This window comes from Eublepharis macularius, chromosome 19 (genome assembly GCF_028583425.1).
Source record: "Eublepharis macularius isolate TG4126 chromosome 19, MPM_Emac_v1.0, whole genome shotgun sequence".
Taxonomy (NCBI): domain Eukaryota; kingdom Metazoa; phylum Chordata; class Lepidosauria; order Squamata; family Eublepharidae; genus Eublepharis; species Eublepharis macularius.
The window spans coordinates 11,359,893-11,373,780 of NC_072808.1; positions in this window are offsets into that span (position 1 = coordinate 11,359,893).

Sequence of the window (13,888 nt, forward strand, 5' to 3'; positions counted from 1 at the left end):
TCTCAACTGAGCCTTCCTCAAGAGCTGTGCATGCTGTCCTGAACCCCCTGGAAGAAGAGTGTGTTTAAAAATACAGGATACATATTTGCACCAGGGCTGGAAGGAACCAAATCACACAAATTGGCCATCCCTCCCTCAAAGTCACTTTTATCTCCTTTAGGGAATAACTCTAAGCAAGTCTAAGATCATTTTCTAAGCAGACTTGCTTAGAGTTATTCCTTAAAGGAGCTTCTTTACATACCATATTCAAAGTTATAGTAGCTAAAGTGTTTTTTTAAAACAACAAGGAATTTTTGTATTTTGCAAACAGGTAAACAAAAATCTTAGGGCAAAATAGTACCCACTGGCTCACATTGGCTACCTAGAGCCCTGTCCATGGTGCTTATTTATGGGGTTAATTTTTTAAAACATTTTTGTTTATTAGTGCAAAACAAAAGAAAAAGAAAAGCAATGCTGGCAACAGGAACAAAACAAAAAAAGTGTTCACAAATCTATACATAAACTTTTATAAAAGGTTTCCAAGTATCTAAAAATAAGGCAATACGCAATTGCCATCAATATGTGATAAGTTCGAATGTTGGTAAGTTTATAAGGTCTCAGTCGAATGAGTTATGGGAAGTTGGCCTTTCCAGTGTTGTAGTATAAGTTTTTTTAGCAACTGTAAGGGCACAGAAGGTCCATTTCGGTTATGGGGTTAATCTTGTGAATCCTTGGTTCGGCATGATGAACCTGTGAACCCCCACCAGGGATTCTAAATTCTTTGGCAACATTTCCCTACCCTTTTAGATTGGAATGATCTGTTGCAATATCCCAGTGGAGATTAAATTCCCCAGTTCACTTTGCTAATCTTCTCTGCATCCCACTGTCTGAGGATGCGAGAGTTTTATAGCGACCAGGAGTAGGGTTATTGTATAAGGAAGTGAAGAAAGGGACAATCCTTCATCAGGTACTGGCAGCATCTATTTCCCCAGCAGGCTGAAGCTGTAACACAGCTGGACCCTGGGTACGATTGGCTCTCATTATCCAGACCTGACAACATGCCCAGTTCCCAGCCTTCAGTGTGAGATTGCCAGCCCACAGTTGAACTCTGATGCTCTGGAAGTGTGGAGCAGCTGCTGGCCCAGCCGGGACTCAGCGTGCAGCTGTGCAGGGCTCTCTGTTTCCCAGAAGGATGGCACACAAGGAGAAAACATTCCTCAGCCGCCTGTGCATGTACAGTTTAAAGGACTGAAAGAATTAATGGTTTTCAGCATCACTGATCAAAACCGGGGCAGATGGTTCTGGCGCGGCAGCTTTGACGCTGCCAGCTACAGAGTTACGCAAACTTGGTGCACCATTTAGAGAGAACCAACGAGCAAAGCCACGGATGCCCGTAGAGCAAAGTCATGTGGTGAAGCTGGATCTGGGCTTGCCAATGTCCCTGTATGAGTTTTAGTAGTAGTACTACTTTTACTGTATGTACCACATGCTATGTGATGTAAGCAAGCTTGACTATTTCAGCATCTGAACTCTCTCTATTCGGGGCTCAGAGATTTTGAAGTGATATGATATCACATCTGAGCCAGTCGGCTTAATAAATTTTCCTTCTTGAGATTCTGTTTGATTTCAAGTCCTTGGGCAAATCCCTAGTCCTGCTACACTACTATTAGTACTACTATTAGTACTACTAGTACTACTACTAGGCGCAAAGGACATCCTTCTGGCCTCAACCAGGGCCAGGGCTTTTTCTGCCCTGGCCCTGGCCTGGTGGAACGCTCTCCCGCTGGAGATCTGGGACCTGCGGGACCTGTTACAGTTCCGCAGGGCCTGTTAAATGGAGATGTTCCGCCGGGCCTTTGGCTGAGTGGCAGCGGGTGTCCTTCTTCCATCTAAGACCACCACTTTTTCTGGGGCTGCCCTCGGCCATCTGCTATGCTCGTATACGGACTCCCAATATTTGTTTAAGCAGCCTGCTCCTGGACTATTTTAATGACTTTTTAAAAATTATTATTGATTTTATGGTTTTTGACTTTTAATGTATTTTTTTAATGTTGTTAGCCGCCCTGAGCGCATCTGTGAGAAGGGCAGGATATAAGTCAAATCAAATAAATAAAATAAATAAGTAAATAGTAGTAGAGTTTATTGTCTATGGCCAAAGGCCATTACAATTAAAACATATAAAACAATCTGACATAAACAAGTGAATCAAATATACGAAAATCAACAATTAATCATATATACAAATATCAACTGTTAAAATTATCTAAGCAGGAAATGCTGATTATATAAAAGTGTTACTTTCTCTACATATAATAATAATAACATAATAATAAAATTCGACTTATATACTGCCCTTCAGGATGACTTAACACCCACTCAGAGTGGTTTGCAAACTATGTTATTATTATCCCTACAACAAATACCCTGTGAGGTGGGTGGGGCTGAGAGAGCTCCAGAGAGCCGTAACTAGCCCAAGGTCACCCAGCTGGCTTCAAGTGAATCAAACCTGGTTCTCTAGATTAGAGTCCTGCACTCTTAACCACTACACAAAACTGGCTCTCCCACTATACAAAACTGGATCTAGCCCGATTTTTTTTTAGCTGCTAAAGCAAAAAGTGACACTCTATTAGACACAAATGGATCCGTGTCTGAGGGCCAAGCTACAAGTGATGAATGTAAGGGCCAAGCTACACGTGACGAATGACACTTGAACGGCAAGTGTATTTCTCCCTGTTCACTTGCCCTCCACTCAATCCACTTGCCGTTCACGTGTCATTCGTCATGTGTAGCTTGGCCCACACTTGAACGGCAAGTGGATTGAGTGGAGCGCAAGTGGAGGGCAAGTGAACAGGGAGGAATACACGTGCCGTTCAAGTGTCATTCGTCACTTGTAGCTTGGCCCTGAGAGGAGAAAAAACAGCTTTTTTGAATCTGAAGAAAAGTTTAGACCTTTTAGGAGCTCTGCAAGACATTTAGTCCTTGGCTCTGCATGCTGTGATGGGAATTCCAGTTCAAAGAGGTTCTTCGAACGAAACAGACGTGCACTTTTTAAAGGGTTGGGTTTCCCAAAGCCACACAGCAGCTGCAGAGAATGGCTATTATAAAATAAAGCAGAGCCTGTTTTGGCTAAGAATGCTGCCATGGGGGAAGTGAGGGGAAGGAAGGGCTCCTGCCTCCCCGCTAGCCATTTTCTGCACCAAAGCAACGCTGGGGCGGGGGGGGGGGGTGTTATTTCTCTGTGTGCACAGAAAACTCCATGTGGAACAGAAAAAAACAGGGAAATAACTTCCCCATAGTGCTGTTTTCACACAGCTTGCAAGAGCAAGGTAGGAGACCTGCCATGGTGGCATGCCGTGGCCCATTTAGACCTGTCATGGCCAAGTCCAAATGGGCTTTCGTTTTTTAAAAAATAGCCATTCCCTGCAGCTGTTCTCTGGATGGGGAAGCGCAAATTGGGGTTTGGGCATCCAATTCTTAAAAACCCTAACTTTCAACCCAACTCTTTAAAAAAGCAAAAGTCTAGTTGGGCGCTTACTATTACTACTTCTGTGCTTAGAGTGTGCTGCTTTGTTATAGACTGTAGCTCCGGCATGACCGGTAGAAATCAGCAGGTGAAGTCTTTCCCTCTGATCAGCTATGCCAGCTATGCCGTTCTTAGTGTCAAAGACTCTCCGACGGCTGTCCAACGGACTTTTCAACTGTCACTTGTCCAACATTCTGCCAAGCTGCCTACATTTCCCGTCAAAACTTGAGGGAAGCTGACAAGTGTCCAACCTGTGTCAGGCATCACTTGTAGTTTGGCCCTCAGACTCATTAACCCGGTAGAGATTGGAAGGGGAAGGCTATGACAGAATAATTGCTCTCTGCCCCTGAGTCGGCTGCCCTGTTCTTTCCCCACTGTGGCCAGCTGTCTGGGGGGCAGAGAGCCATATAATTGGTAAGCCTTTTTAAAACCTGGTTTATGGGCTATAATTCTGAGAGTTTGTAATCTGATAACTCTATGAGCTGGTGAGCTTCTAAATGTGCCTGGCTGAGTAAAACCCTAAGGATTTCCTCTACACTAAGCCTAAATATCAGACTGTTGCTTCTTCAGTAAATCACCTCTTGTGCTCTGTCTGTCTCTCGCTGTTTTCTTTTTACTGCCCTCCCCATGTCCCATATATCAAATCTTGCCTCTCAGATTTCAAGATATGGATATTTAGGAAGATAGAGGGATCAGTAAAAGCCTACGGAGGCCAACAGAGATCACTTTGCATAGTCATTTTTGTTTTTTGCTATAGTTTCCACCCAGCTTTAACGTCCCCCAATGTAGCAGGACCACACAGGTGCGCATGATTTTGACACATTTGATTCTGTTTCCCAGGACAAAGCATCACTGCTGAGAATGTACTTATACTGTTTTTCAACAAATAATCTTCTGGCCTATCACTTCTGAAACTGCTTTTTATGCATTTACCTGCAAAGATAAAGCAGGTAGCAACCAGAGACAGGGATTTTTCAGTGGTGGCACCATGCCTTTGGAATATCCTCCCTCTAGGAGGCTCACCTGACACCTTTCTTTAGGCCTGCAGGCCCTAACATTTTTTTAACATAGTTTTTTTTACCCAAGGGGTTTGACCTTTTTAGTTGTTTTCTGATCTACTTCTGGCCTGGGGATTGTTTTCCGCAAGTATGAGGGTGTCACCCCCCCCCCAAGGATATGACAAGAAATGTTATTTACTTATTTGATTTGATTTATACCTCGCCCTCCCCACAGATGGGCTCAGGGCGGCTAACAACATTCAAAAATACATTAAAAGTCACAAAACCATAAAATCAATAATAATTTTTTAAAAGTCATTTAAATAGTCTAGGAGCAGGCTGTTTAAACAAATATTGGGAGTCCGTATATGGGCATAGCAGATGGCCGAGGGCAGCCCCAGAAAAAGTGGTGGTCTTAGATGGAAGAAGGACACCCGCTGGCACTCAGTCGAAGGCCCGGTGGAATATCTCCATTTTACAGGCCCTGCGGAACTGTAACAGGTCCCACAGGTCCCGGATCTCCAGCGGGAGAGTGTTCCAGCAGGCCGGGGCCAGGGCAGAAAAAGCCCTGGCCCTGGTTGAGGCCAGAAGGATGTCCTTCAGGCCAAGGACCACCAGGAGTTGCTTGTCTGCAGAGCGCAACACCCTGCAGGGGACGTAATTGCCATCCAATTCTTAAATCAGAAAAAAATTAAAGTGACAAAAGTACTCTAGTGCATGCATTACAATATATAGTAATAAATAGTTCAATAAATAGTCATATATCCAATAAATAATTCAGTCAGATCCCTTTCCTCAACAATATAAACAAAACAATCAAAGTCCGTCAATTTCAATCTTATAATATTATTTCTCTTTTCTTTCAGTGGCAGCCAATGGAGAAGGATGGGGAAAATGAATGGGAATTCTTTCTTCCATGCCACATGAAAAGAGCTTCCTCCATGCTAAATCTCTATTTAGCAAAAGATCCAGAGGAGTTAGCTGTGTTAGTCTGTAGTTGCAAAACAGTAGAGTCCAGTAGCACCTTTAAGACTAACCAACTTTATTGTAGCACAAGCTTTCGAGAACCATAGCACTCTTGTGCATCTGATGAAGAGAGCTGTGGTTCTCGAAAGCTTATACTACAATAAAGTTGGTTAGTCTTAAAGGCGCTACTGGAATCTTTACTGTTTAGCAAAAGTTTCCCTAACACTGTTGCCACCACCACCACCACCACAGAGCCATGCATCCTGCAAGTTCTGAAAGAAGAAGTTTGCCATGGACATCATCTAGCAACAAGAGCACATCTGGATGGAAGTCACTGGGAAATATCTACTGAATTTGGTAAACAAACAGAAATTGCATCCTCCAGCTCCAATGGCAATCTCGGTTGGGGCAGAAAGGTGGCTGTCCCCCTAGAAAAGTTCTTTCTGCACTATGGGTAATGGCTGGCCTACTAGCAAGTGGAAGATTTATGGATGCAGGACTAAACTATGGAAGCTGCCTAGGTAATTGCATTCCTGTATCTCCGGGATAACAGGCAGCGGCATCCGATGGAGAAGGATGGGGAAAATGATAAACATGATCAACATGCATTTTTCAATCACATTATTGGAAGGGGAGACGTCATTGCTAACACCCTAGCTCCTCATCTGGGCCAAAGAGGGAAGAGAATTAGGGTCTCACTACAGGCCAAGCTACAAGTGACGACGAATGACACTTGAACCGCAAGTGGATTGAGTGGAGGGCAAGTGAACAGGGAGAAATACACTTGCCGTTCAAGTGTCATTCGTCACTTGTAGCTTGGCCCTGGATAGCGACACCTGGCACGTGCTGTTTAAGTGTCAGGTTTCACAGTTTTACCTGGGAGCTGTAGTTTTAAAAGAGCTCCTGGATCAGAGTGCATGGAAAGCGAAGGATTCACTCTTGGGAGGGAGGGGTGGAAAAGAAAAGAAGTTTTTGGCTAGTTCCCTTAATTTCTTAGTTGCTGAACTACACAGTCTCTGCCACCCACCCACCCTGGCAGATTCCACCCAGAGGGGGGGAGGAGGGAGAGACTTAGTTCAGCAACCCCTCTGGGTGGAATCTGCCAAATCGTAAAATAAAGAGGGTGAGGGAGACTATAATTCAGCAACTAAGGAGTTAAGAGCACTAGTCAAAAGCCTCTTTTCTTTTTCACCCCTCTCTCCCAACTCTTTGTTTTACAAAAAGAGGGAATCATTCTCTATCCAATAGCTCTTTTAAAACTACAGCTCCCAGGTAAAATTGCGCCACCCAACATTTAAAGAACACATGCCAAGCGTCACTGTGTGGTGAGACCCTTAGCATTCCTGGTGAAAGTATCAACAGGTTGGAAAGGAGAGGGTTTTGCTGGAAAAAGAGAGCACTGAATGTTGGTATGGATGAAAATGATAACTAAAATTTTGGAGGCTGACATATGGTGTAGTGGTTAGAATGTCTGATTAAGATCGGGGAGACCCAGGTTCGAATCCCCACACTACCATGGAAGTTTGCTGGGTGATCTTGCATAAGTCATTTTCTCTCTCAGGGCCAAGCTACAAGTGACGAACGACACTTGAACAGCAAGTGGATTGAGTGGAGGGAAAGTGAACAGGGAGAAATACACTTGCCGTTCAAGTGTCATTTGTCACTTGTAGCTTGGCCCTCAGTCTCAGCTACCACACAGGATGGATGTTGCGAAGATAAGAAGGAGGAAGAGAGAGTGCTGTCATAATAAGCCACTCTGCCTCCCCATAAACAAAATAAAAATAAAACCGTAACTTGAGAAGAGGCTGGAGGCTGGCAAAGAAGAGACATCCTAGAAAAGGGGTCATTGTAGATTTGAGGTTCAGATAGGCCGGAACAGCAGGTCAGGATTCAGAAATCCAATCCCAGCTTCTTTCCTTTGGAGGCAAAGCAGTCCCAGCAACTTGTCTATTAGGTGCCGAGCTTTGGAAAGGGCTGAAATCAGTTCCTTAGATGCCCTTCTCAGCCACAGAAGGTATGTCAGGGGCTTTGCCATTTTCTGCTTGACGCTTCAGTTAGGAGGCACGGCATTTGACACAGTCTAGGGGGAGGGCACTGTGCCAGGCTGGCAGCATCTGACCCAGGCAAGGGTTTACTTGAGATCAGTTCTGATGACACATGTAATTCTGAGGCGGAAACATGGAAGGATTAATGGCTAAAGCTTTGCGAGGGGAGCCGAAGTCCGATGGGGAGGGAGATGCATTCGGAGGCTCTCTCAGGCCCCGTCACTCGGATGGCACCGATGGAAGCAGGAAGCGGGGATCATAGAGGTCCGGGGCAAAGGGCATCATTTCAGTTTCCAGAGGATGTGCAGGAAGAGATTGCAAAAGGGAACTCAGCAAGCTTTAAAGCATCCCACTCTTTAATGCTTTCGAGATTAAATTGCAGTACTGTAGCAATGTTAGACACACAGTCACCCTTTGTCTCCTCCAGGCAAGGGGAAGGCTTGTGGCTTCATTGCAGAGCAGGGCTTTTTTTCTGGGAAAAGAGGTGGTGGAACTCAGGGCCAAGCTACACATGACGAATGACACTTGAACGGCAAGTGGATTGAGTGGAGGGCAAGTGAACAGGGAGAAATACACTTGCCGTTCAAGTGTCATTCGTCATGTGTAGCTTGGCCCTCAGTGGGTTGCCCTCGGAGAAAATAGTCACATGGCTGGTGGCCCCGCCCCCTTATCTCCAGACAGAGGGGAGTTTAGATTGTCCTCCATGCCACTGGAGTGGCGCGGAGGGCAATTTAAACTCCCCCCTGTCTGGAGATCAGGGGGCGGGGCCACCAGCCATGTGACCATTTTCAAGAGGTTCCGGAACGCCGTTCCACCACGTTCCAGCTGAAAAAAGGTCCTGCTGCAGAGGATATGCTTGGCTTGCAGGAGTTCCCAGGTTCGATCCCTGTTAATGTCACTTACAGGATCTCAGGGCTGAGGTACAGACAAAGTTCTCTTCCAAAGATTCTGATGTGCAGCTGCCTGCCTGAGTAGGTCTTGTGCATTTCAAGCCAGGATCACCTACGTGAAAAGTATCCCAAAAGGGCTGTTTTGTGGATGGTCACCAGGTACAACCTGTGTTTCAGTGAAAGAACAAAAACTGGACAACGTGGCTGAATTCAGCTTCCCAGAAAATGTGCTGTAAAGTGACACCACACTAGCAGTTATGAAGCCAAGCTAATTGCTAGTTTACATCCCTTAGATGATGCATGAAAGGCCTTGAGACCATGGCTTGAGGATTCTGGTTTCCACCATTACATCTTTTTTTTTTAACATTTTGTAACATCCAGCCTGGCAAAGAGTTCTGGTGAGCTCGAAAGCTTGCGCCATGTCTTGTGTCAATCAGGTTGGTTCAAATGAAAGACAGAGATTTTATCGTGGTTGTCAATCATCACAGACAAAAAGTGATTGGACTGCTTGTGGATACACCTGACACCTTCCCCCTTGCCTCTTTCTCAGAATCACAGAATGTGATTGAAGGCTGCCAGTTGAGGTTGCCAACTCCAGCCTGGGAAATTCCTGGAGCTTTGGGGGCAGCGCCTGGGGAGGGTGGAATTGGGGGATGGATGGGAGCTCCGTAGGGGTGTGATGCCATAGTAAACCCTCTCTAAAGCTGCCAGTGTCTCCAGGGGAACTGAGCTCTGTAGTCTGGAGATCAGTAGTAATTCCAAGAGAAGTCCCAACGTAGAAGTAAGCAACCTTATGGTTTAGGAAGGCTTCAAGTGACAACATCTGGTGATGTCTAAACACAGGCACCTGAATGTATGTGGTCCCTCTCCAAAGGTTCTAAACAAGGATTAAACTGAGATTTACAGTGAAATCTGAAGCAGAGTTACTCCGGTCTAAGCCCATTGATTTCAATGGGCTGAGATTGGAGTAACTCTGCTTGGGTTTTCACTGTTAGAATCTCAGTTTGCTGGGGGAGCAACCAACTCCACAAATTCTCTCCCAAAATGAGCACAGCGTTTTGCAAGAAAGCTAGACGGTTGTGCATTTAAAGGGCTGGTTTTACTGGGGCGCCTGTAAAAGTGGAAGACACCCGAACAGCAAAAGCCCAGAACCTGACAATCTGCGCTGCCCCAAGCCACAGCAGGCTTTGCTTCCATTCAAGCCTGTCCCAGAATTACAGCTTTGCCTACAGATTCTCCCAAATGAATGAGAGAAGCATGCTGGTAATTCTAGTAAATCTGAGCTCCGCTCATCAGCAAACCCCCTGTAAGCTCCAGATCAGCCAGCATTTTCAATCTGTTTTCAGAGAAGTACAGAATGTTTGCTTAGTAATGGCCAAAGGCCAGGAGATTAGGCAGTGGCGTTTCTCCCTCCTCTCCCTGCATCTGCCCAGACAACCAGCAAATCCGTACAGGAGTTCTCCTCCATGATCCGGGCTTCCCTGATAGACTGCCTTGAGTTTGTCTTTGCTCCCTGTTTTGCAAAAATACTCACGGAATGTTCTATGCGTTACAGCTACCTTGCACAGCAAGGGCACAGCAAGGTTTGCAGCCTTGCAGCGCCCCACAGCTAGGTGCAGATTTCCCCACAACCCAAGACAGCAATGCACCAACTAAGCTGTCCTTTTTCTGCTGCCCTACCTGACCTGGATAGCCCAGATGAGCCTGATCTTGTCAGATCTCAGAAGCTAAGCAGGGTTGGTCTTGGTTGGTAATTGGATGGGAGACCTTTGATAAAACAGAGGGTTGCAGAGGCAGGCAATGGCAAATCACCTCTGTTAGTCTCTTGTCATGAGAACCTCACCAGGGGTTGCCATAAACCAGGGGTCATTTCGTAGAAAAAGAGCTGGAGGAAATCATTAGCATCTCATTAGCATAACTCATTAGCATATGCCATGCCCCTTGACATCAGTAGAAGCGTGTCATTTGCATAACTGATTTGCATATGCCATACCCCCTGACATCATCTATTCTGGCTGTTTTGGACCCAATCCTGGCCATTCAGGGCCGAAATTGGGCCCAAAATGGCAAAAAGGGGCTGGAAATGGCCAAAAAGGGGCTCAAAATAGTCAAGATTGAGCCGCTGCTGAGCGGAAGAGTGATCCACCACCCATCAGAGGCCCGATCCAGGATGTTTCGGCCCCAATTCAGGCCGAAACGGGCCCAAATGGCCAAAAGTCAGGTGGGCGGGGCCACCTGACATGTGACCTCTTTGGGGAACTGCCAGAACTGCATTCCTGCGTGTTCCCCCTCAAAATGAGCCCTGCCATAAGCTATGACTTGAGGGCACGCTCCACCACTCCTTTCCCCAATTGAAATGGGTTCAATTTGACCCATTTGGGGCCCAAATTAGCACACGGTGGAGTGTGGGAGCACGCCGCAATGCCAGGGAATGCATCCCAGGAGAGACAGCAACGGGAAAGCATTACCTTTTGAATTCTCTTCCTACCTTGCAGCTGTACTGAATTCTCTTTCTACAGTGAAGTGCGTGCCATCTGCCAGCAGAAAGGTGCAGGAGGAAAGCTATGCCTCCCTCCTTTCTCGCCTTCCCTGTCTTTTAAAGAGGGGCTGATTGGATCCTTCCTTCCGAGGCCTTAGGAGGAGGACAGCTTCCAGGGATGGGGTGACCTGTCCATGCTCTAATCCTTGCACTTGCTTGCCCAAACTGTGGGGGGTGGCAGTGTGGCTTCGGCCTCTTTGTCAGCGGGTGTCAGTTTTCACGGCAGATGGTGCGTTCCTCCCAGAGGGGCTGAGGCCCTACTGGGGTGACTGTGCCTCCCGGATCCACTGCGGATGACAGAATTGTGAACTCCGAGGTCATCCAGTGGCCATTGGAGAAACCCACATGCACTTCTAACTTCCTTGGGCTGAGTGTACAAGGGATCCAGAAGCTATTTGAATATATGTGTGTGTGTGGGGGGGGGGGATATGAGTCTCAGCAAACACTGTCTGCTATCAATCTCTGGTCGGGGATTCTTAGATGTCATATAACTAGGGATCCGTATTTAATTTCTCAACTGAGCTATGCTGAGGTTGAAGGCTCGTTTCCTCCGCCGTGGAAGTTCTTCTCTGAATACAAGCTGGTTTTTGATTACTTGATAGGGAAGGAAAGATACCAGGCTAAGCCACTATGATGCAGAGACGTGTTCAGATCTCCAGACAGTTGCAAAAAGCAGCTGAAAAAGGATTCCTCTGTGGATAAGGCTACTGTGCTTGGGGACAGGGACTGCAATCTTAAGTACAGGGACATCCTTCTAAGACAATCGATTTCAATCAAAAAATGCCACTAGGCTTAGATCTGGATTGTATGAAAGGTTGCCAGTTGCCTGAAGCAAAATAAACCCGTCCTACTTAATAGAGGTTTTATGGGATGTTATTAGCTGGTTATGTTATTTTACCTCCATGCTATGGAAAAAAACTTCAGTTGCCCATTTCCACGCATTATGCCTCTACTAACGACAAAGCCCGTTGTAAAAATAAATACAATGGGCGCTAGCAGTGAGACTTTGAGCGGAACTACAAGTGACAAAAGGCACAGGTTGGACACTTGTCAGCTTCCCTCAAGTTTTGATGGGAAATGTAGGCGTCCTGGTCTTGCAGCTTGGCTCTCCGACTGCTGTCCAACGGACTTTTCAACTGTCACTTGTCCAACATTCCGCCAAGCTGCCTACATTTCCCATCAAAACTTGAGGGAAGCTGACAAGTGTCCAACCTGTGCCTTTTGTCACTTGTAGTTCCGCTCTGAGACCCTGGTCAACTGTTTCTTTTACAAGCCCTTCCAAGGCCCTGCAGTTGGCAGAGGTGGCAGGAAGGCCGTGTGCGGAGGGAGCCCCCTGAACTACGCCTCCTCGCCAGCTCCACAGGCAGGCCTCTGAGGGCCATAGAGCCCTTAGAGGCCTGCCATCGACATCTCACTTTTTGTCCTGGCGCAGGTGCACTGCAGGGCACCGTGCTTGCACCAGGATAAAAAGCGAGTTGTCAGGAACACAGCTCAACTTTTATATAGTAGGATTACAGGGAAATAACATTTTTCTCCATTCTAGGGCGGGGAAAATATCCATGCCCCACCTGGAGGTTGGCAGCCAAAGGTACCTCAGTATGGCCCTGGCAAGTGACAGCAGAAGAAGCCAGTCCACATGAAAAAAAAACTCCTACTTCTTCATAACGTCCCTCAGCCTCCTCTTCCTATTCATCCACTGTCTTCTGCACCCTCCCTCTCCCCCTCCCCCTGTCCTATTGCATCTCTGCTTAAGAACATCTTCCCTGATTACAACTTGCAGGGAGGATTGGTCGACGGGACGAGTTTAAAAGACCGGATTATTTCTGCGCAAATTCTCATTAAACCATCCCCCGAGCCCCTCGTTGCGTGAGATTATACAGAGCCCTGATCTCATCGGAGCAGGAAGATTTTGCAAATAATTCCAAATCTCTCCTCTGTTAGTTCATCTGTTGGGGATTAATCTGGGAGGTCTCCTGGACTGTGTATTACAATAAAATAGAGCATGTCTGCTGGCTGGTACATAGCAGCTGTCATATCAAGTGGGTCTGGCTCGATGCTGTGGAGGGAGGCGGGGAGGGGAGCCCAATCCTATCTTCTCATAAGAATTGTGCTTCCTTCTTTCAGAAGAACATCTCAAGAACTTACGGAATTACCCTCTCCAGCCGTTAATGAAATAAAGCTTTAGCTGATTTAAAACCCGCAGCCCCACTGAATGTGGATAAGCACAGAAGAACCCATTTTTTGAAAAATAAACTTTTAGAGTTGGATCAAGGAGAGATGACACGATCTGTTCCTGGACCAAAAGGAGTTGCAAAACTATTGCCTAAATGCATTCCAAAGCTCAAAAAGCACAAAAGTCGCAAAAACAGCACCAACAATTGCTGTAGCACAGTGGTTAAATGGTTCGGCTGCAAATCAGCACTCTACTGGTTTGAATCCCAATACTGCCATGAGCTCAGCAAGTGGCCTTGGGTAAGTCACTCCTCTCAGCCCCAGCTCCCCAGCTGCATTGTGGGGATAATAATAACACTAACTTGTTAGTGAGGTACTAATATGTCTAGATGAGCGGTATATAAGTGCAGTTATTATTAATTGTTTGTAAAAATCTGGGACCATCTCATCATAGAGAAAATTACAGCCAGACTTCAACAAACAAATGGACTTACCAAGACAACAGATTTCTATGAAAAATGGTTGCCATTTATTAAGTATGTCTCTAAGAATGACACGCAAACAGTGAATACATTATACCAAACAATATAAGAAATATAAACCAAAAAGAGAACAGAAAGTACAAAGTGAAATCTCTCGATTAATAATCAATAAAAAACAAAATCCCCAAAATTTATATGCACAATAAAAAGTTATCGGTTAAAACAAGTAATAGAAAAATTGTAAATTTAACAAATTCTTATGATAAATATATTGATATATACAGCATAACAATT